The sequence below is a fragment of the Osmia lignaria genome, chromosome 13 (genome assembly GCF_051020975.1).
Source record: "Osmia lignaria lignaria isolate PbOS001 chromosome 13, iyOsmLign1, whole genome shotgun sequence".
Classification (NCBI taxonomy): Eukaryota; Metazoa; Arthropoda; class Insecta; order Hymenoptera; family Megachilidae; genus Osmia; species Osmia lignaria.
The window spans coordinates 9,507,033-9,530,860 of record NC_135044.1 but is presented as its reverse complement, the minus strand read 5'-3'; the positions used below and the strand labels follow the sequence as shown (position 1 = coordinate 9,530,860).

Here is a 23,828-nt window from a genome sequence, read left to right as displayed (position 1 = left end):
GTACTGTGCACCGATGACAAGATGTCCCATGAGAAGCACGCATTTGCATTTGTCTCATGGGACATCTTGTCATCGGTGCACTATAGTTGTAGTAAAAAAAAAAGATGGTTCGCCAAGAGTGTGCATAGATTACAGAAAGATCAACAAGGTAATAGTGAAGGATAGATACCCGCTACCACTAATAGAAGACCAGCTTGATAAATTGCATGATGCCAAAATTTTTCCGACGCTCGATATGAAAAACGGTTTTTCCATGTGTCTGTAGAGGAAGGTAGCAGAAAATACACATCTTTTGTTACATATAAAGGTCAGTTTCAATTTAAAAAAGTTCCTTTTGATTTATGTAATTCTCCCGCGGTTTTCCAACGTTTCGTTAATCATGTTATTAGGAAATTAATAAGCGACGGAATCGTAGTGCCATATATTGACGATTTTATCATTCCTGCTGAAAATGAAGACATAGCGTTTTCAAGATTAAAGTTAGTACTGGATACAGCCAAAGAATTCGGATTAGAATTAAATCTTAAAAAGTGTGCCTTTTTGAAACTAGAAGTAGAATTTTTAGGGCAGGTAATAAAAAATGGCCGTATATATCCTTCATCATCCAAAACACAAGCGGTAATTAAATTCCCAGAGCCAAAAACCGTAAAAGAAGTGCGAAGCTTTCTCGGACTAGCTGGATATTTTCGCAAGTTTATTTTTAATTTTACAATAATAGCTAAACCCTTAAGTGATATGCTTAAAAAAGAGATTACATTTAATTTTGGTGACAAAGAAAAATTTAAATATTTATAATCCGAAATATGAAACGAAATTACACACTAATGCAAGTAGCGAAGGTTATGGTGCCATTTTATTACAAAAATCTTTAGATGACAATCAATTACATCCGGTGTATTATTTCAGTAAAAAGACAAGCGAAGCAGAAAAGAAATATTCTAGTTATGAATTAGAAGTATTAGCTATAATAGAAGCGTTGAAAAGACTGCGTGTTTATCTTCTAGGAATCAAATTTAAAATCGTAACTGATTGTCAAGCATTCGAGAAAACAATGAGTAAAAGAGACATTGCAACAAAGATAGCGAGGTGGGCCTTATTACTCCAAGAGTATGACTATACAATCGAGCATAGGCCTGGCATCAGAATGAAACACGTAAATGCTTTAAGCAGACTTCCGATTATGTTTACTGATAATGAGATATGCGGTATTGCATTACATATTAAACGAGCGCAGGATAAAGATGAATCTGTTAAAGTAATCAAAGATTTGTTAAAAGAAAAACCATACGAGGACTATTTTGTTAAAAACGATATTTTATATAAATTCTCGGAAGGTCGTGAGTTATTAGTCGTACCTGAAAGTATGCAAACGGAATTAATTAAACAAGCGCATGATAAAGGCCACTTTGCAGTTAAAAGAACAGAAGAATCAATAAAACAAAATTACTATATTCCGAAACTTCAACAAAAGATTAAAGAGTATATTTCGAATTGTATTTCATGTATTTTAGTAAATAAGAAAGCTGGCAAACAAGAAGGATATTTGCATTCTCTGTTTAAAGGAGAAGTTCCGTTGCAAACGTACCATCTTGATCATTTAGGACCGCTACAAACTACAAGTAAGAAATATTCTTATATTCTAGCTGTTATTGATAGTTTTACGAAATTTGTATGGTTATATCCTACTAACAAGGAGAACTACCCAAGTGTTACACTCACTTATTAATGAAACTTTGCCAGCTTGTAGAACTCGTCGAGCTGAACACGCCTACATGTACCCCCTTTTGGGGGCAGACGGCTAATTGTTTAAAAGATATTAACAATTACAGTTAGTTACTCCTTACATTCTGAAGTATGACAAACTCACACATACAATTCGCAATCTAGAGATCCACGGTTCAAATCCTTGGTTTCCAACATTTTTTTTTTTTTATGATAATTTTTATGTAATAGTTATTCAAAAAAAGACAAATTATCATTAAAAAAAAAAAAGTGTTGGGAATCAAGGATTTGAACCGTCGATCTCTAGATTGCGAGTTGTATGTGTGAGTCTGTCATACTTCTCAATGTAAGTAGTAACTAACTTTAATTATTAATATCTTTTAAACAATTAGTCGTCTGCCCACAAAACGGGGTATAGGCGTGTTCAGCTCGACGAGCTCTACAAGCTGGCAAAGTTTCATTAATAAGTGAGTGTAACACTTGGGTAGTTCCCCTTGTAAGTCGACAACATCTGCGGAAGTAATTGTTAAGCTAGAAATTCAAAAAACTACTTTCGGAAGCCCGGCGCATATCATTACAGATAAAGGTACAGCGTTCACCTCCAAGGAGTTTACAGATTATTGCGATACAGAAAATATTAAACTGTCAACTATCACTACAGTAAAACCTGGATAAATGCAACCAAGATTGGGACCCAGTGGTTGCATTTATCCAAGCGAGGTGTCGAATCTCGGATTACACGCGACGACCAGCCAAGCGTGAACGTAGAAAGGAACAGACAGTGGCGGAAAGAGAGAGGTCCGATGATGAAAGGAAAGAGCCGAAACGTATCGGTGTGACTAATACTAATTCAACTATAAAACTTTTTTATTTTTGACTTTTTTTTATTGAAACTTTTACTAACGCATTGGTGAAATTTTTCTGATTAAAATGGTACCAAACACGATTTAGTTTCAATTATAATTACTTGCTAAAATTGATGTTAAAGTGTTAGAGTGTCGCGCGTTTGAAGCAGCGCGGGCATTATGACGTTGCGTCGTGTCAATTGTTTTCGCCTTCTTTTTGTTTTGGGAGAGACCGGAAAGTACCACCAGTCTCGTTCACGTGCACGCAAGATGCACATCGCATTCCGGACATCTTTTTGTAACCATTTTATAATGAAGCAGCCTGTTTAAGGAAGGTGTATATTATATTGGAGGCACCCGAATCCTTTACACCCACCGACGTACCTAACATAAAGGTTGGCGAAAAGCAACAGAGATCGAAATCAAAACCAGTCGCGGTGTCGGGTTTGGTTTCAAAGGTTTCATTTATCCAGGCAAGGTGGCGATTCTGGGCATTTAATGTTGCATTTATCCAAGCGAGGTGTCGATTCTGCGTCCGTACACATGTTTTGTATTTATCCAACATGCCGATTCTGCGTCCGTACACATCATTTATATTCAGTCGTGGTGTCAATTCTATGTTGTTTATTCTATTACTATTGTTTATAAATATCATTCAACCTATATCGTGTTTGGTGTCATTTTAATCAGAAAAATCTCACAAATGCGTTAGTAAAAGTTTCATTAAGAAAAAGTTAAAAATAAAAAAGTTTTATCGTTCAATTAGTATTAGTCACACCGATATTACGGTCAGATCATATTACACGGTTTCCTCGTCGAGCGGCTCGGTTCGCCTAGGGGGATCCCCCCAAGTGGAGGGGATAGCGATGTTGCACTTATCCAATCATTCTTTCGTTGCATTTATCCAGGTTTTACTGTACAGGGTTATCACGCGCTAACGGACAGGTAGAAAGATTAAATCGCACAATTATCTCTGTTTTGTCTAAATTAACTCTAGATGATCCTACTAAGTGGTATAAATTTATAAGCGACATTCAAAGAATAATAAACAATACCTACCAAAGAAGTATAAACATGACACCATTCGAACTCCTCTTAGGAACAAAAATGAAAGGGAAAACAGATGTTATGTTAAAGGAATTAATCGAAATTGAACTTGTTAATAATTTTAATAGCGACAGAGAAAAACTACGGCAAGAAGCGAAGAAACAAATTCTTAAAGTGCAAAATGAAAACAAAAAGACATATAATCTGCGTAGAAAATCAGCGAATGCGTATAACATAGGTGATTTAGTTGCTATTAAGCGTACACAGATTCAACCAGGTAGTAAATTGAAACCGAAATATTTGGGACCCTATCGAATTATCAAAGTAAAAGATAGTAACACCTATGACGTAACTAAAGAGGGGTATTGCGATGGCCCAAAGACAACGACCACCTGTGCAGAATATGTAAAGGCATGGGTGCTAAATAGTTTATCATCCGGGGCGGATGAAGGGTAGGATGGCCGAGTTGTGGAATGGTGCTTCTTTTGTTTTTACCATTGCGTTTTGCACAGCGACGATCTAGTTCAGTGTGCTGTGAGATCTCGGCGGATAGCTGTGCTGCCGATTGCGTGTCAATTCAATCTCAATTCTTTTTTTGTTCTTTTCTTTATTTTCGTTTTCGCTTCTATTTATAAAAATTGACCAATTAATCATAAGAAGTGGTAATTGAGCTACCCGTTCCCGCCCCAATCCTACAAAATAATGTAACCAAGCTGTCGGCCGACGTCGGTCGACACCAGTCTAATCTCATGCACCTATCTATCAACACATTTGAAAAGATTGGACGAGTTTGGCCGATAAAAGCATAATAACAACTATTGTTAAAAACAAGTATTATAAAAAATCCATTAATGCCTCGCAAAAATGGCATATTTATACAGGGTGTCCCAGAAAGAGTGTAAGCCCCTTAAGGGGGTGGTAGCTGGGATGATTCCGAACAACATTTGCCTTTGCGAAAATTTTGCTTGAAGCTTCGTTTTTAAATTATTAAGGAATAACACTGGCCAATCTGAGCGGGCTCAGGGACAGTAGTGTCAACTACGAAAACCGGGCTTGGTCTACGTCCCAAGCGGACAACTCGGCACCTTGCTGGTAGAGCAGAAGAAGTTGGAAAAATAAATAAATTGAACTGATTAAACATTTTAAATCGTTACTTAAAATGAATACAGAACAATCTCTTATTGCCTGTCACAAAAATGTAAAAAAGAAATTCTAAGCAACAAATAAAAATGATTGCAATAGAATAATTAATAAACGTTTGAATTGGAGGGTACGTTAATGATGAAAAGTTTGAGAAAAAATTGAAACGAAACTTACCCACTCGTCCCTAAATTAACCCGGTGTGCTGAAAGCAGGTAACTGCCATTAGGTCACTGTGTCGGTCCCCACCACTCGTTCGGCAGAACAGCTGATTTGAAGGCCGGGTCAATGAATTCGCCACATTTGCTGCACATACATTTGAATAATAGGCGGCATTGAACAGGGCCATTTGTTTCACTTAAATAACAGCGTAGAATCACTATCACTTTCCACTTGAACCACAGTATATCCAGTAGCGCAACTTTCTGTCGGCACCTTTGATGTATGTGAAGCCTAAAATGAGTACGCATGCGCGAAGTCAGCGAGTAAATCCAGTATCGCCATCTGAACTTTTTTCTCTTTTCAATTAACTCTAAAAGAGGTTGCGATTCTTCAGCGAAAAGCAGCTATACTCACTCATACTGGTGAGGATCGCAACAGTTTAAATACCAGAGGTTTTTAAAAAAACAAATGCCGTGAGAGAGAGAGCGCGTAAAAAATGAAGGAGTAAATGATAAAAAAGTTCAGTATTTACTCGCTGTCTCCACGCATGCGTACTCATTTTTGGCTTCATAAATTTTCAAGAGTTGCGCTGCTGGATATACTTTGCTTGAACCTTATTACCTGAATAATAATAAACCAATGTTTGGTCTGCGTTAAAGAAATTGGTGACCCCAAAATAGGCCAATTTTTTTAATAGAGGAGGGGTTACAGTTCCACATACCCCCTTGAGCCTCTAGGGTCTAGGCTCAAGTTAATTATAATTAACTGTATCCCCCGTGAATATGGAAATTGTACGTCTGTACAGTGTGTCACGTCGGCAGACTGTTTTATTAAACATGTGTAACGAGCCGATAAGATTGGGCCCAGGCTGTGGACACTGAATCCTCCATATTTCACTCAATGATCCCTGAACTCCGGAGTCATACTGACCCTTGGACCTGGTGTAGGAGGGGGCCTTCCCTTCCACTATACATATATGTATAAGTCCCTGAATTTTCGCCCAAAACAGAATAATAAAAGTTTTCGACCATACAACGTCTACGCGACCCTCGTTCTTCTTGTACTTTACCCCTATTTGGGCGTGACACATGCCTCTCTTAAGAAATAAACCGTTAACATCTGGAAAGGAAAACTCTCAGGCAAACAGGTCGCTTGATCTTGAAATAAACAGAAGGCCCAGTGATAACAGAACCAAATGTTTTTGGAAAGCAGTGGGTTCACCGTAATCGCACATCAGATGCAACCACTCTAAACATCACCGAACAGATGGGCCCAGCCCGATTATCTAAATAGTAACCAGATCACCCCTTTCTAATTAGTATATAAACCCGTTCGTACCAACGCTCTGGGGCAGTACCAAAGTCTATCTAGTGTTGAGCACATCGTGTACGAACGTGAGCTGGTTGCTGTTTAGTGAGATCGGGTTGAAGTCCTCTTCGAGCAAAGTTAACCTTATAGAATCCGCGAGTCGAATCAGTGTTTCTATTTGGCATTTAAACCAACCACATATGACACCCCGCATTGCCAGTACGTCAAAATCGAGCATATTGCGGAAATAGGTAATATACAATACACACCTATATGTATACGCGCCAAGAACAATTGTAATAGCCACATATGTAAAATACATATATACATTACTGTGTCAAACCCACATTAGCATCTTTCTTCAAACCCAGAGAATCCAGTGACAGTTCCCACAACAATACAACCTAACCGCTCGGGTTGTATTGACAATCTATACTAATATATAAAGCTGTAAGCATTTTCTTTGTGCAGGGTAATCTCCAAATCTACTGCTTCGATTTTGATCCGATTTTTTTAGACGTGTTCCTTATAACCTTGCGAAGGACTTAAGCTCAGTTTTATTACGCTGTTGCATCGGAAAATGTATAAAATATTGTTGATTTCGTTTGTGTAAATCGTAGCGCAGAACACTTCAGCAGAACTGCTAATCCCCACCGCTGCTGTGTTGACGTAGTAGTGGGAACACCTTCATACCTCAGCGGTAGGGATGAATGGCAACGCTGTCAGTGCTGCTTCCCGCATTCAGCATTCATCTTTTTTTTTTCATACACTCAGACAAAATACCACCCGGGCAGCGCCGGGTAACACAGCTAATAATACATATAATATAAGTTGCGCAGCTTCTCATCCGAAAGCCTCCGCCAGCCACACGCGCTGCCTAGCGATCGGCCACGTAACAACTGTAATCACTGACACCTCGAGAGGAGGGATCTTGGAAGGGATTAGGTGGAGCCAGCGGCCCAGTCCCCTTGCCTCTGCGCAGTTCAGTTTATTAGTGCTCGGCAACTTACTATCTCTGCATGGTAGTTGTATAAATGAAATATAAATTATTTTATACTTTTTAGCCCACATCGAAGTCGGTTGTATTATTTTTTTGAAATTATTTTATTTTCACAGAAACGAAAACAGGAAAACCCGTTGAAGGAAACACAAGGAAGCATTCAAGTTGTGGGCTTTCATCGTTGCCTTACAAGTTCCTCCACTTTCTACCTTTTCCGTCTGTCTCTCTCTGCTTCACCTTTTACATCTTCTGGAGGTTAGACTTTTAAGTTGGACACCTCCTATCCCCTACATTTTCTATGCGACCCTCTTTGAGCCTTTCCGAACTGTATATAAAGTGGTGCTACTAAATCGGAAACCGCAGCTTTGTCGATGCTATATTGCTACCACCTTCTCTTTACGTTACTCGTTTCTTTCCACCCTATTGAACTGTCCTTCCCACTTGGGCAACCCCTTGGTCAGGATGGATCGTTGTTAGAGTTGACATTGGAGTCGAATTTATTGGCTCGGTTGGTTCTTCGAACTGTTCACGGCGAATATAGTTTAGAAGCGGAAAATTCATCTTCCAACTTTGATAACACTTTTTCTTAGGTTACGGACGAGGATTACTCATGATTTCTGTGCCGAACCGCGATTGTACAATGAAGTGAAGATTTGTTTCAAGTATTTGGAATTTTTTCTTATTTAACGGTGGAATGATAATTTTTTTTTCATTTATTGGAGAGTGTATGCTGAGTAGCAGTGAAATTGTTATTAGACGATTCCTAGTAGCTTGGTTTCAAACTCTTGGAAAGTTTATTTTTTCAATTTACTTACATGAATTTCATATACTGTGCAGAATAACAAATTAAAGATTACAAAAAGTTCTTAAATAAAAAATATTACAAATTTTCTGTTTTTCCTTCTCATATTTTGGAGTAATGTGCAGTTTGATGAACCATAATGTAACAAAGCTTTAACAGAAGCTAGGACTCGTAATTAATTATCCTGAGTAATAATTTTCAACGACAGTGTCACTAACAATGATGACACGAGTTGATTAACAAAGAGCCATTTCAGTAGTTAAGTAATTGCTACATAGCTTTCCTTTTCTACTTAAAAAGAAAATATTGCGAGATAAATAGTAACCACAATTATAAATCTTATATTTATAATGATTAAAAACTGTACAGTTATAATTATTTCTTATATAACAATTTACTAAGACCAAAGACAATTGTTAACACTAGAACTACCAAAGGGGTCAAAATGACTGGTTTCTTCTTTCTTATGTTAAATTATAAATTTTGTCGAGGTATTTTTGTTGAAACGTATGTTGTCTGTTATCGAGCTAAAGAATGAATGTATATATTAAATTATGTTTCATCCTTTACCTATTTAGTAATCAACATTATTGTCAGCTTGAAAATAAATGTGCGTCAAACATTGGTAGTTCTAGTATTAAAGTCCAAGAGTGACAGTATTAAGGAAACCCTATCAAAAATGAATGTGAAAGTGATAAAAAAGAATAAATTATTTTTATTATGTAATCTTTTTTCGAAAAGTCATACTTACTGACGATTACCGATGATTACCGAACAGACACGATACAGGGCCGACCGCAGGCAGGCTGTGGTGGCTCAGTTTGCACTCAACGATCGAAGGAGGAGGATATCACGACTCGCTTTTGTTGTTATATTTCTCTTATCTGTGGTGTTTGGAGTAAATAAGGTTAATTTTCTTTAGTGCTTTCGGATTAATTGTTTCTAGAATAGAAATTAATGATATTAAATTGTAAAGTTCGTCATTTTTACTTCTTCTATTCTCATTGTATTTTATATATTGTTTTTTTTTAATAATTATATTTAAGTTATTGGAAATCTATTAGCAGGATTATATTATCTTTTCAATGTTATGTATTTTATATTATTATATTATTTTCTAAAATATCACGTTTTAGAATTAAATAGCTGTGCCATCTATCAGAGGATACTTGAAACTATTAGCAAATCTTGCTATTCATTTACCATTTACAGTAAACACATATTTGCGGAAACACGAGTTTCCGATGTGGTGGTACAGTCGGGAATGAGATCAATCTATATAGAAAAGTAAATAGAAAATTGAAGTGATACTTTTTTATACGTAACTTCATTATTAAATAAGTGGTGGAGCTAGGAATCATGAGGCGATATCTAACGTTAAGTGTCAAAAGCGAGCTTTTTTATTTTGCTGAAAGGGCGTGCAAAAAATTAACCGAATTATAGTTCTCTTCCTTATCATCAGAGGAGCCTCCGTATAAAATACGCATTCTGGTGGTGATGGAGAGAACTATAAGTAAATGTATATCTTGGACTCACTATCAGAAAAATAGGAACGTTCATTTTTAGTATTTGACAGTAGATAGAGTCGCATGTTCTTTTTATGTCGGTCTTTTTAAAAAAAATGTCATTCAACATTTTCGACTTTATATATACATATATAATTTCACTAGCTTTGCTGTTCTAAACAAGATATAAGGATTCAAAAATAGTTTTGTACTGTTAATTGTCGTATTTTAATGTTTGATCATTAAATTTGATTATTATAGCTATAAAAGTATTAGATATATTAATAGTGTATTAGAGGTTAATTATTAATAAGTGTTGGATACATATTTATTAGATACATACTAACAATTGTTAATAAGTATTAGTTACATACACAGGTTTATGAACATTCTTCCTGAAATAAGCAATTTTTATGTTAGTATGCATAGCGGTAAATCATTGTTTTCGTTCCTGTGTTTCAGAATTTAATATAGAAGTCGTACATCATTTTAGAATGAAGCCAACAAGTTTTTATACTTTTACGAGTCAAAAGAAGTAAAGAATCTCACCAGAACCAAATAAGATAAAAAAGGATATAAAAAAAACCAAACGTCATTCGATTCCGGATTCTTTCGCATTCATTTATTATTAGCGATTCAATTGTATTGTTTAAAGTTGTATTTAACCGATTCAAGTGTAAACACGTTATAATTGCATCAAATGTTTAATAATCGCATTTCTTAACATTATAATGTAGAAATAAGAGTTTTTTTAAAAAACCTAATTTTTGTCGTTTCGCTCGTAACAATACAAGTTAATACCATAGTTTGTAAGACTATGTATTATAGCTTAAAGAATATTATATGACAATTATAAGTTGTACATCTTGATAATATTTTCAAAATATACAATAAAATGGCAAAATTGTATAATTGTTTGGAAATTTTGTCTAAAATTGAACAATGATAAATAAATCCTGTCTAGAAATATCAAATAAATGCCATGAAATGTGAGAATGGAAATAAGTTTAAGAAATCCTAAAATAATTCTAAGAATCCACGAAAATTGTGTAAATATCAATAATATATTTCCTACATTTATTGTGGGCCAAATTTTAAAATAATTTCCATTCATTAATTCATTGAGTAAAATATGAGGCCGTGAAAGTGTTAAATTATTTAGATAGCTAGTGAATTTTTTTACTGTAAGCTATCTTCATCCAAATATCCGGCCGTCTAGGAATAAAATTTTATCGAGTCAGTTCCTTTCACCTTGTCACCTTTATGTTTCATTTCGTTTCCCGAGAACGACGGCCGACCTGGGAAAGTTTCATTTTACGGTTCAGACACAGTTTCGCGGGACGGTCGTCGTCGCATCCCGTGGAAACAAATGTCCCTATGAAGAGCGGCAAAGCGCGGAAATCGAGACTGAAACGAAAGTCCACCACGATATCACGCGAGCAAACAAAGCAAAGCAAAGCGTATCTTCTAGCTGCTGCTCGGAAACAGCAGCACCAGCCACCACCTCTTTTTCTTATTCCCTTCCTTTCTTCTAGGTTTACGTTAAATCAAGCAATCAGGTAAAGTGCACCGCGCTTGTGGTTTCCATGAGAATGCCGATTCAACCGGATTAAGTTTAATCCGAAGATGTCGATACCGTCATTCTTTCAACCATTCGAGAACCCATTCTTTCTCTTAGAGTTATAATGTTGCTGGATCAAGTGGACGGAAAGTATACACGCATTTCCTCTGTCTTAATAGTCTGCGATTCACAACCATTCTCTATTATTTTTCTTGGAAATTAGAGTTTATAGGGGAAAACTGTAATAATAAATAATAATTATAATTTTCCTGTAACATTTAATTTAGCGTTAAAATTAATTAATCTATTTCAAATAAATAATGTAGAGAAAAGCTGCATAGTCAATTTTTGTAATAGAAAATAATATTTTTCTTTTACCAATTCTGGACACAATTGGTTTCATATACTTTGAAAAATTTCTACGTGTTCCCCGCGATCGTCTTTGCACGATTTCGCGAAATCGTCTCGGCTGGGAATTCGAAATCTTCAAAGCCGAACAGAAAGCTTCTGATTGTATCCTCTTTTGTTACAAAGAGGGTAACCATCTCCGAGTATTCTATGAACAGAAGAGAATCTATCGGGGAGAAATTTTTCCAGCGAGACAACCCTGTACTTTCTAAGGTACCATAGAATAAATTTTATCCAGTTTCAAGATACCTTTCAGCCGGGAGGAGTGCTGTGAATACCGGGAACACTTATTTCACGTCGGGCTTCGTTACCCCGAGCATTTATCTAAATTGCGACTTACCGATCGTGAATTAATTGTTAGCGTTCTTTTTAAGCTTATACTTCTTTTTTTTTTTTAATGAGATGAAATTGTGCGTTCGGTACCTTGTGGATAATGAAATTCATTCACTAGACATATATACGTTGTTAAGTTTCTGTTATATTTATTTTATTCCATCTTTATAATAATTTTGAATTTTAAAACGAGAATTATAGCTTTATTTTTAAAAAATTCTAAGAAGTGGAAAAGTATCTCCTTTTTATTGCTGTTAGTGGCAGTAAAATTTATATTAATTTTGTTCTAAATAATTAATTCCATTATCCTTTATCCACTCGTATTTCCAATTTCCGGCCGAGTGTTTCAATTTTTTAAACAATCGATGAACTTTTTCATTCATCAAGGATCATAAATATCAGTGATCGACGTTAGGATCTTCGATCCTGTTTCCAATTGCTTGATTCGATCTACCCTTAAGGGAGGCTAGGAAAATTGCAAAGGCGTCAGGTAGCTATGCGATATATTGGAATTCCAGGATTCAGCCACGGGATTTTTCTCCCATGCGAGAACCAGCATCGCCAGCCGTCGCCTGTTTCGAAACTGGGCCAACGGCGAGGATATCGTCGTCGTACGTGATTGAATATCGATTATGTGTCGAGACCTCTTCTGCTTGGTAGCGTGGTTAGCCGAGGACACACCATCGGGGACAAGCGGATCTCCGCGGATCGACGAAAAGAGAGCGATTCTGGAACGAACGATCCGTGAAACCCTTTCTTCCTCTGCTAGAATCACGGTTATGTGTCCTTATTGCCCTCAGATTTGTAATCTTTTATCTTTGCATTGCAATATTGGGTGATTGATTGATTTTCTTGGATTTTAAGTTAGCTGTAAACCAAGGGTTATACAAAATTAGGTCAATAAGGGAGCTTCTGACCCTTTGTAAGTTGTTACAATTTGTAACGATATAACGTGTGTCGCTGATTATACGGACAGATCCTTGCTATTCATAGGGGGAAGCACAGTAGGAGGAACTTTGTCATATCTAGAGAAGCATAGTGAGACAACCCTAGGTATGTTTGAAGAAATATGAGCCAAGTATTTTTGGTACCTCTAGGAAAGCATACAACGAGGATTCTTGGTATCTACATATAGGAAAGCGTAATGCAAGGATTCTTGATACTCTGATAAAAAAATTCCTAAATTCTTATTTTTTCAATTTGGCACAAAAAAGTTGGAAATCCTACGTTCTAAATTTTAGAGTCGTCACCGACTTTACGGTGTAACCCTCGTTATTCATAGTGTAACGATTCCACCTCTGCCATTTTAGGATTAATTTTTTGCTTCGAAATTATATCTTCTAAGAATACTTACCTACATATTTTATACTACGCTATTATAATTTAGATTATTACAGAAAACCGATTGTGTGTTATATAGTACGTAGAAAGAGACCAGAATGATAGCCGAGATACGAAATTGTAAGCTTTCAAATGGCTTCGGGCATTTTCTCACTGAAAGATAAATCGATAGTTTGAAGTTCTACCACGATGGTCCGAGTTTTAATTTTCTATCACGTACGTGACCACCGTGGAGAGTATCCTTTGAACGCGGTTCGAAGAATGAATACGAACGGGGATTTCCAGTTAACAAGCTCCAAACTCATTTCTCATTAACGCCACCCTCTCTACCGCACAGCATACAATTATAGTTATTTAACGACTGCAAATCAGTTTGATCGGATTTCATATTTCTGCTTATAATTCCATTTTGCTTCGCTACGAGCGATATTTTGACATAGTGTAACAAAGGTGGATCCAGAGTAAGAAAAAAATCAATATAATTACTATTTTTAACGTTTTAATAGTGTTAAAATTAATAAATAAATTATAAACAAACTTGAAATGACATAAAAAGACATTAAGACCTTTGAATCCGTGCGGAGAGTAAAAAAATAATAAAATAAGAAATGTCTATGAAACTTTGGCTGTAGTTCCGAATACGATCAGTCGCCGATCAAGATGAAATTCTGAGGGGGAGGGGAGAGGAGGGAGGGGGACCCCAAATATAAAGTGGTATCTTCGGCTTCCTATTAGTTTCCGAGATATTAATTAAAAACTTTCCTACAATACATAGAATTTGTCCTATACAGATGCAACTAACACTACGCTACAGCAACTATGATGATGAACACTTCGCTGTAGCAACCATCATCGTGAAGTGTCGAACAGCCGTTCACACCATAGCGATGTCGTCTTCCGTTTCTATAGGGTGTTCCATGTAAAATCCATGTTTTTAGTTACATTACGTTATGTTTTATATTTTATTACTAATTCTCAAGGAATTAAACACATTTGACTTATACGTAGGTTATATTAGGCTAGATAAATTTCCGGCCGCCGCTACAACAGTCGTCGTATCTCCAAAGTTTTAAATAGGACACCCTATAGATAGTCAGGTTGGAACCCCCGCTGTGTCAACGGCTATTCGGCACTTGACGATGTCAGCTTACTACAGCGAAGACGGTTGTGTTAGTTACATTTGTATAGGAAAAATTCTATGTATTGTACGAAAGTTTTTAATTAATATCTCGGAAACTAATAGGAAGCCGAAGATATCACTTTATATTTGGGGTCTCCTCCCTCCTCCCCCCTCTCCCTCAAAATTTCATCTTGATCGGCGACCGGTTGTATTCGGAACTACAGCCGAAACTTTTTATTGAGAAATCGTGCATCTCATATTTGCTCTCTGCAAACAATTCAACTTATTTTAGTCTTTATAATATGTAAGAGGATTGATAGCTCGATTATAATGAATAAGATATTACCAGAGGAATTGCTAAACTGGTATATTAAAATGAAGGTATTCAAAGAATGCTAAAGTCGAGTGGATTATTCGAATAACTGGAACAATTTTTCATAGTGACATTACGATATACCATTGTATAATTTGTATATCTGATATCTGATACATGAAACTGATTCTCAAATATAAACCACTAATGATCTTCTATTACGTATAAAAAAGAAACATAAAGCTGCAAAAGTCATAAATTCCATGAAATGTACGATCATCAAAATGTTAAGTGATCACTATTGCCCTATTTTGGATTTAAACCTTTTGCAACGAAAAAAGGCGTGTTCAAAGATCTCAATAAAAGTCAATCTCTTTTATTGAGTGACAGGGGGGCCTCTTTCGCGAGCACACAAATTAACAGCTAATCAACGATCACCTTTTTACCCGGGATCGTGTTTAATAGATTCATGCTTGATATCATATCAGATGAATGCCGGCCGTATTTTCTCGCGGCCGGTCTCGTGCCGCAGGTCTAATGGCCGATTAGTTGAGAATCCTTTTCGAGTTCTCGAGGACGTTTTGGTCCTGATCTGGTGAGGATGGAAGTGAATTTGATTCTCCTTCGGGAAAATCCAGTTTCTGTCTGATGTCCCTTTCTTTTCCCGTTCGTTCCATGGAGATTCAAATCTCGAGTCGATCGACTTGAGATCACTTTGGTGTCGATAGAAGACTGCTTGCACGCTTGATCCCCTCTCTTCCAGTTAGCCGACTGGACGATACCATCGAAAAATAATCTCGTGGTTTCTTGCCAGGCACAGGATTTACCAGCAACCTTCTTATTGTACTCGGGCAGGATTATAGGGTTCAAGGTCGATCCATCAATCTTTTCTCAGGAATTTCATGACTATCGCTTTCCCTGAAGGCCATTCGCTCACCCTACGAACTGTATAAAGTAAAACTATAAGGTTTACAAGATATCTCAAGAAGATTCTTCATGATAAATAAAATACAGCGAAAAATCCTTCACAACGTTTTAATCCATAGTTCTGTTCTCTTAAAATATAAGCGGTGGAAAATTGGATACAGGCACAGTTTCCGAGGTGTTTACACGTTCATTAGGTATATGCAGTCACGTAATCTGTTGGCATTCAGGAAGTCAGACGTCTAATTTTTAATCACTTGTATTTTGAAAACTAAGCAACGGATCGAAAAATGATACCGGACTTTTTGATTCGGTTCGATACGAAGAATATAATTTTGGTGGTGTACAGCCTTTTTGTCTTTTATTAAATGTAGGCAATTAAAAATTGAACGTTTTATTTTGTTTGTTAGCGTCAAAGCGTTGTTCGAATCTAAGAGACGTGTCGGGGTCGTACACGTGTCTCACTTGTCAGAGGTCACTTGGCGGTAAGAATAATTCTAAGAAATTAGAGAGGATGGCCAATGCCTCCGTTGCAATTAGGATCGGTGACATCTAAGAGTCGCGGATGTTATGATTACTGATCGATAACGAAGAGTCCGATCACCGATCGCTAAAAAAGGCGCGTGTGGCCGATGACTCGAAGTCATGGTGCTACGCGGTGCGTGCAAGGCGATAAGGGTGTTTTCGAAGGATTTGGCCATAGAATGGGGAAGATGTTTCATCTTTTGGTAAGAGGACCATGAGAGTCGGCATGGCACTTACCCCAGAACCTTTAACGAACGCATATCGCGAAGAAATTAAGGAATATATCTAACATGTTAATGTATTAAGTATCTATCTATAACTTTTATTTTTAGTAGGCATAAGTAGGCATTAGTAGGCATTTGAGTAGGCATTCAAGTCTATCGTTCTCATAGTAATAAATGAATCGGAATAAATATTAATATCTATATACCTAGCATTTGTAATAATTTGGGTAGCTAAGGGTGATTTACTATCGATAATATAGTATAATTATATCTTAATGATAATAAAAAAAGAAGGGGTATTATGTTATTATCGAAATCAAGATACCACTGGAGACATAATATACACGAATCGTTTCATTTGATTATCGTATCATAATAATTTGATTACCCATTGTTGTATGGCATAATGATATAATCCTAATACTGTAGTATAAAATTAATGTATTTTTCATACTTCTGCAGTTACAATAAGATGACGAGAAACGTATAATGTAAACGACGAATACATTTTTCCTTCTAACGTTATCGTCTCGGGCTCAATATAAAAGCTTGTAGATTCATTGAATCGGAAGCAAACAGCAGCATCGGGTATCAAATCGAAGCGAAGTTTTCACATAGCGTCGTCGGAAAGATACTTGATTTCGTGTCTGGCATCGATTATTTTACCTCTATCCATCCTCGCATTTTTCCTTGCATTGCACTTTTTATAAGGATGCGTTCTACACCAGATTTTTCTTTTTTTATTATCTCGCTCGCGCCATACGAGACCCGTTCGGAGAAGGTCGAGATAAAACACGATTCCAGCCACCAACGGTGGCTCCCGAGGTAGGCGCAAGTTCCAAAGAAAATATTGACCTTTCCGCGGAAGTTGTTCAGAAATCTCCGCAAACTATACCTGGAGTGCCATCTGCAAAGACGGCTTCAGCCCTGTTTTCACAGTTGGCGGTGCTTTTGTGGAAAATCGACGTCGTGTCTGCTTCGTGCGCCAAATTTCGACTTACAATTGTTTCTTTTACTTACTCCTTTTTTCTGTTTTTCTTGAAACGATATCGTTAAAAACAAAAAAAGAATAACTATTGCAGTTATTTTTTTAACATATGGGTGAATGAAAAGATGAATTAAATCCGGAAACTTTTTTTGATAATTAAATTGTAATTTAACTTTGGAAGATAAATAATGCAAAAGAGGTAATTTCTAATTATCTAAAGATCCAAACAAAAATTGTAAGTAATCTTCCGAAATGGTTAGCAATTATATAGAAATATTTTGGAAACAATTTTTATTATACATTTTTTATATGATATTTAAACATTAAACTGAACAAAAATTGCGTTTTAATCAGCATCTGGTTTCTTGATGGTATCACATTTTGTTTGGTATTTACATTCAGGATAAGCATAATTTTTTCTAATTAAGAAACGATTGATTAATAAATTAAAAACACCATTGAAGTAAAATACAATTTATATTCAAGGTGTCTTTGCAACATCGTATCTTTCGCTTTTTGGTCAATTTATGCGAATCATTCATCCGTTTTCTCTCTGTGGTTTATACTATGCTCTTGTTATTCATGCTCGAACAAAATCTCACCCCCAGCTCTTCTCTCTTTCTTGATTATTGTTTGCATAATATCAGGAGCTAGTTGCTTAATGATCTAGTCTCATCAACTTCCGTCTTTCGTTTTAATCTCGATTCCTCTTCTACAAAGGTCATCCTCGACGCTCTTAATCTGCAACCCCCGTCGTTTAACCTCTTTCACGATCTTTTTACCCTGCTCTCTCTCTCTCTCTCTCTCTCTTTCCCCCCTCTTTTTCTAACTTTTCTACTTCGCGAGCCATTTGATCGTCGTATTTATGCTTTAATTTTATCTGAATGCTCTGTCATTTAATCAGTCACTGTGTCAAAGAAGCTCACTGTGACACTATTGAAACTTATTTTTCTAATCATGAAATAATTGCATAATTAAATATTTGATACACTTTGAATGCTATGTATCAGCGAGTCCAAGAATTCCAGCAGGAATCATCAAGGAAAGTATAGTGTTTACATACAGCATCGAACAAAGTAGACTTCCTTAGAGAAAATGGCGTTATAGAGGCAGCAGTAATTAACAAAATCTTAATTTTGGCAATATTAATATTACAAGTAATTTAAGAAAAAAATAATTTAATTTTTGACGAGTAAATATTATAAAACTTATCATGTATTTAAGAGATATAAATAATAAAATTATTATCTATTCAAATTCTCCGGCGTAAACGTTTATACACAAGTGGTGGAAGGCCACAGATCTACACAAATAAGACACTGTCCCTAGAAAATTTTCCCTAGAGAAGTCTGATTTGATCGCGTGTGTATGTACGTAAGAATTTAAGTATACAGTCTTTTTTTTTTTTTATGGAACAGGAAATACATTTACGTACACGCGGGTGGTTCCCCCTGTCGCACTATTCGGCTAAGGGGGCCCGGGCAGTGAGGGACTCATACCACCCAGAAGGGGCGACTACCCACTAAAACCTGTCCCCTCAGCGTGGGCCACCGGTACCCTTTCACCCTTGTCAGATATCCCAGGAATGCCGGCGTAGCCACAACGACGCTTCCTTTTAACCGCAATCTGCCATGCAAGCATGAGGAATTGTGAATTCACGTCGTTGCACCTCCGATCAAGCTGTTGGGACATTTCCAACCTGCACAGACGGCACACAGGAATTTTTCTTCGACCACGATCAGGACCGGGACATCGCATTTCCGCGATGATCGTGCCGTGGCTTCTTCCACTTAAGTATACAGTCTATACACTTAATTACATTACTATCATATATTTCTTTCTTTGCTTCTAGAGATTGCTATATTGTATATTACACAAATTATCCACGTACCACCCAACTAATTGCGATACGCAAACCATTAATTGAGAACCTAATTGCTGTACATTCAAATTATAATAAGTAGATTATTGGACGTGATATAGTCTTCATGTCTGACCATGCAATGACATTTTGTGGATATAAGCGAAAATAAATATTTTTTTCTAAATATTTTTCATTTATTTTTAATATTTTCTGATTGGGTATGGTTTAAACATTAAAAAAAAAATTATATGTAAATGTAGAAAATGCTTCAATTTGCTACATTTACTAAATTAGAATCTGCTTCAGTACTAATCTTGAAGGCATCAGTAAAAGAAAAAAAAAAATTTTCTGAAAATTTCTTAAATGAAAAGAACAATATATGTATCTTCAATATTTTCTAACTGGTGAACTCGACGAGTCCTCTCCTTGGTCTTTTTAGGCTTAAATTATTTAGTTTAATATCTGAACGTAAATAAAATAGGTAATTTTATAATATTTGCAATGAAACATTTTTTAGCTTAGCGCTTTAGCTTCTAATTGCCATAAGAAATATTCTATTATATGCTATTTTGAAAAATATGAAAATTTCTTTATAAAAGTTGTGCTTAGGATCACTCCAAAATTCCTTCACGATCGTACCTGCCCACCAAACGAGGATAGCATTGAATTTCTGTATCGGCTTTTAGCCGCCCTTGTTCTCGCCGCTCGTTTCATCCTTATTCTCGACGGAAACCTCGGCGCAACTTGTCGCTATTCATTTACCATTTCTTTCTTTTTTCCTCCTCTCTCTCCCATGGGAGACGATCCTCCGCTCTTTTGCGGGACACTTACAGCCTCCGGCTCGGAGCAGAGACATTTTCAGAAAGCGCGAACGATTGGGACTGTCTCGTCCTTTGCAATGAGAAAGGACAGGCGCTCGAGACGAGGGGCACAAAGGATCGCGATATTTTTTCCTCGGAAAAGGGAGAAAAACAATTAAAATGTCCGTCGATACTACCTCTTCGGGGGCCATTAAAATATTCTTCTTGTCTTACCGAGATGCTTTCCTCTTTTTTCTCGCTGACAGCTTTTCGTCGAGCTAAGGGTTGTTCGAGAAGCGATTTTTTTTAATGATTCGCCATGTTTATCCAAGATTTATCCATTCATTCGATTGTAATTTAATGAACGAATGGGAAGCTTTGTAAAATGAAGTGGAATTTTGTATTTTTTCTATGATAATTATTAGATTATTATTGTGGTATACTGGAAGGTGTTAAAATTAATCCGTTGACCTATAATATCGTGTCACATTTCTAACGCAATTTCATTCAAATGCGGCAATTATGGCTGATAATGTTCAATTTAATTTTCATTATTATCAGGGGTGCGACACTGGGTCAGTTAAAAATTATACATATTTAGGTGTTTCGTTTTGTAGATCAGGTTCATTCAATCAAGCGACAAACTATTTTGTGAGTAAAGGTAAAATAGCACTGGGAACGATTTGAAGACCAATGTGGTTGGAGCTAATTTTGTAAAACGAATGGATGGAATGGATGGTGGTTAGTTTGACTGTGTTGCATGCGAGCGACTTATGGGGTCTTAAACAAAGAGAAAGATTGGAAAAAATTAAATCACACTTTTTGAAGCAGGTGTTGAGTGCCCAATGCGCGCTTCCAATTATTTAATACGATTAGAAACGGGTGTAACTGGAGTGGAGTGTGTGACTAATTGAAAGAACACTGAACTACTATGCAAAAATTCAAGGTATCGAAGAGAATTGATTCCCGAAGATATGTCTGGAAAAGTTAGTGTTTGGACAAAAAAGTAAGCAATCCGAAGAAGTATAATTGGTATACACTATTGAAAAATAAGTTAGTACAGATACAAGACACAGGAATATTAGAACTGGAAAGACCAGAAGAGATGTGGAAGCGGATAAAAGATGTTACGTGGCCGATGCGCAACTTATATTATATGTATTATTGTCAATATAACCCGAGCGGTTAGGTTGTATCGTTATGGGAACTGTCACTAGGTTCTCTGGGTTTGAAGAAAGATGCTAATGTGGGTTTGACACAGCAATGTATATATTTTACATATGTGGTTATTACAATTGTTCTTGGCGCGTATACATATAGGTGTGTATTGTATATTACCTATTTCCGCAATATGCTCGATTTTGACGTACTGGCGATGCGGGGTGTCATATGTGGTTGGTTTAAATGCCAAATAGAAACACTGATTCGACTCGCGGATTCTATAAGGTTAACTTTGCTCGAAGGGGACTTCAACCCGATCTCACTAAACAGCAACCAGCTCACGTTCGTACACGATGTGCTCAACACTAGATGAACTTCGGTATTGCCCCAGAGCGTTGGTACAAACGGGTTTATATACTAATTAGAAAGGGGTGATCTGATTACTATTTAAATAATCGGGCTGGGCCCATCTGTTCGGTGATGTTTAGAGTGGTTGCATCTGCTGTGCGATTATGGTGGACCCATTGTCTTCCCAAAACATTTAGTTCTGTTATCGCTGGCCTTCTGTTTATTTCAAGTTCAAGCGGTCTGTTTGCCTGAGAGTTTTCCTTTCCAAATGTTAACGGTTTATTTTTTAAGAGGGGCATGTTTGATAAAACGGCCTGCCTACGTGACAAAGATATAAGATCTAAACAAGCAGTCAAGATGTTCCTGGAAAATAGAGGAAGAGCGCTAGTCTCCAGATACTGCCCGATATACAAATATATCAAGAATTTGACTGACAAGGAAGGTATTTTAGGTGTTTGCCTACGATTGTTTTGATTTTTGGATATGTTTTAAAGAACCAAAAAATAAGATATACGTATTGTTTTATTTTGGCCCGTTTTCATATTTAGGGGATGAAACGACCCCCTAAAGTTTCGGCTACAATAGGCTATTTCGAAAACTATCATAGATAGAAGAAAACTTTTTAAGGAAAAGTTTCATGGCTTTTTATGAACAGATAACAGCTGGTCATACATTTTGTAAAAAATAATTTGTTTGTAACAAAAAATTTGTTTATAACATTATTTTAAAAATAATCACAATTCACATAATAACAAAAAAGAATATAAATCTGTTTCTGAATCTATTGATGTATCATATACTATGTTGGCCTCTTACATTCTTGCATATTTTAATATTCTACACACTATGTATCGCACTCATACGCCTGGTTGCGGTTATACTAGATATGGAGATACGTTTAATATCCATTACGGTATCTGGTGTTTGTCATGTGTACTAGGTATTAATAAAGTTATTTAAAGTTTACAATATTAATAAAGATTACATTAGTGCCTACGTACTAATATGCAATACAGATGGTAAGGAATATAATAAATATTGTAACAACGGTAAAAAGAAGCTTCGCGAAAGCGACGCGGTCTGGAAACGTCCAGACGATTTCGAGAAAAGTCGATGATAGAGAATCGCGGGGAGCACAGACGCGAGACGCGAGCAAAGTCGCGAGGCGTGAGCGGAGACGCGGAAAACGCCAAATTCATTCCTGACGACGCGACGAGATCGTTGATTTCGGCGACCGCGGATAGCAACGAGCGGATATAAATTAAGGGTTCGCGACTGCCTCGGTCTATTTCGCCTGCTGTTAACAATGAGAAAGGACGAGGTAAGACCATCGGCCGCTCTTCGTCAGCAGGTTAGGGACTCCGGCAGGAGAGTACGGCGATAATACCCGGACGCCTGTCGGTCGGGAGAGTACAGAGCATCTCCTGGACGCCCTAGTAGAGTTAGTTTTCTAGATGCCCGTTCGATATGGAGAGTTCGGCGATAATACCTGGACGCCTATCGAACGGGAGAGGTATAAACATGCCGCTCGTCGTAGAATATGTTTCATGCAAATAAATAAAAGAGAAAACTGTATCCTAAACCTTGTAACCTCACCTAATCCAATAAATCCTATCTATTCAACAGATTTCCTTGTATTTGCGATTAACCATGGCTACAATATAAATTAATTTCCGGTACTAGTGATATGATTGGTGCAATTATATTTCACGTGTATGTTAGGTATGTATTATATATATGGTATTTTATAATCTGAATTTTTTATAAGATGTTTATGGATTTAGGGTGTGGAAGAATTATGTTAGACGTTTCTCCGACGATGTGCTGTTACATGATTACTATTGTCGTTGGACTTATTTTGCCGATACCAGACACTGACATAGTGTAAGGCATAATATTGCGCCCCACTTTATCAGCAACTGATTACTTGATTAAGGAACAGTCCGCCCCACTGTCCATTAGACAATACACCAATGTATTTTTCAGTAAAACAGGCGTCAAATTATGATCCGTCACCTGATAGACGTTCACCTCAGCATTTTTATTGCCCTGTGTCTGCTGTTTTGCCCAACACTTAGACTCGTCATAGCCCCTTTTTGAACAAAAGTTACAGGTAGTACCCTTCTTCGGTGCCTCCATCGGTGCGTTGTTCCCCATCGTCTTTTGTTTCTTATTCTTTGGACAGTCGTACCGCAGATGCCCAACTTCATTACAATCATAACACCGTTTCGCTGGAGGATTACGATGAACCACATCTCTCCGACTAGGTGTTGCATTGTCCTTTTCCTTCTCTGTCTCTTTGCCTTTATTTTTCCTCGTCGGCTTTACACCGCTTAATAAGTCCGCGGTAGTTTTGTAACGCGAATTTGTTAATGATTGCCGCACTA

General features: G+C 36.8%; 1 long non-coding RNA gene across 1 annotated transcript in view; it reads left to right on the top strand.

Annotated features, from left to right (window-relative positions):
• LOC117610144 (uncharacterized) overlaps positions 1–10,250 on the top strand; it is a 34,109-nt gene extending 23,859 nt beyond the window's left edge. The window contains exons 3-5 of the long non-coding RNA XR_004582804.2: positions 7,056–7,246; positions 7,341–8,933; positions 9,994–10,250. This is a non-coding gene — a long non-coding RNA (uncharacterized LOC117610144). The remainder of the gene's footprint in view (positions 1–7,055; positions 7,247–7,340; positions 8,934–9,993) is intronic.
• Positions 10,251–23,828: the final 13,578 nt, after the last annotated feature.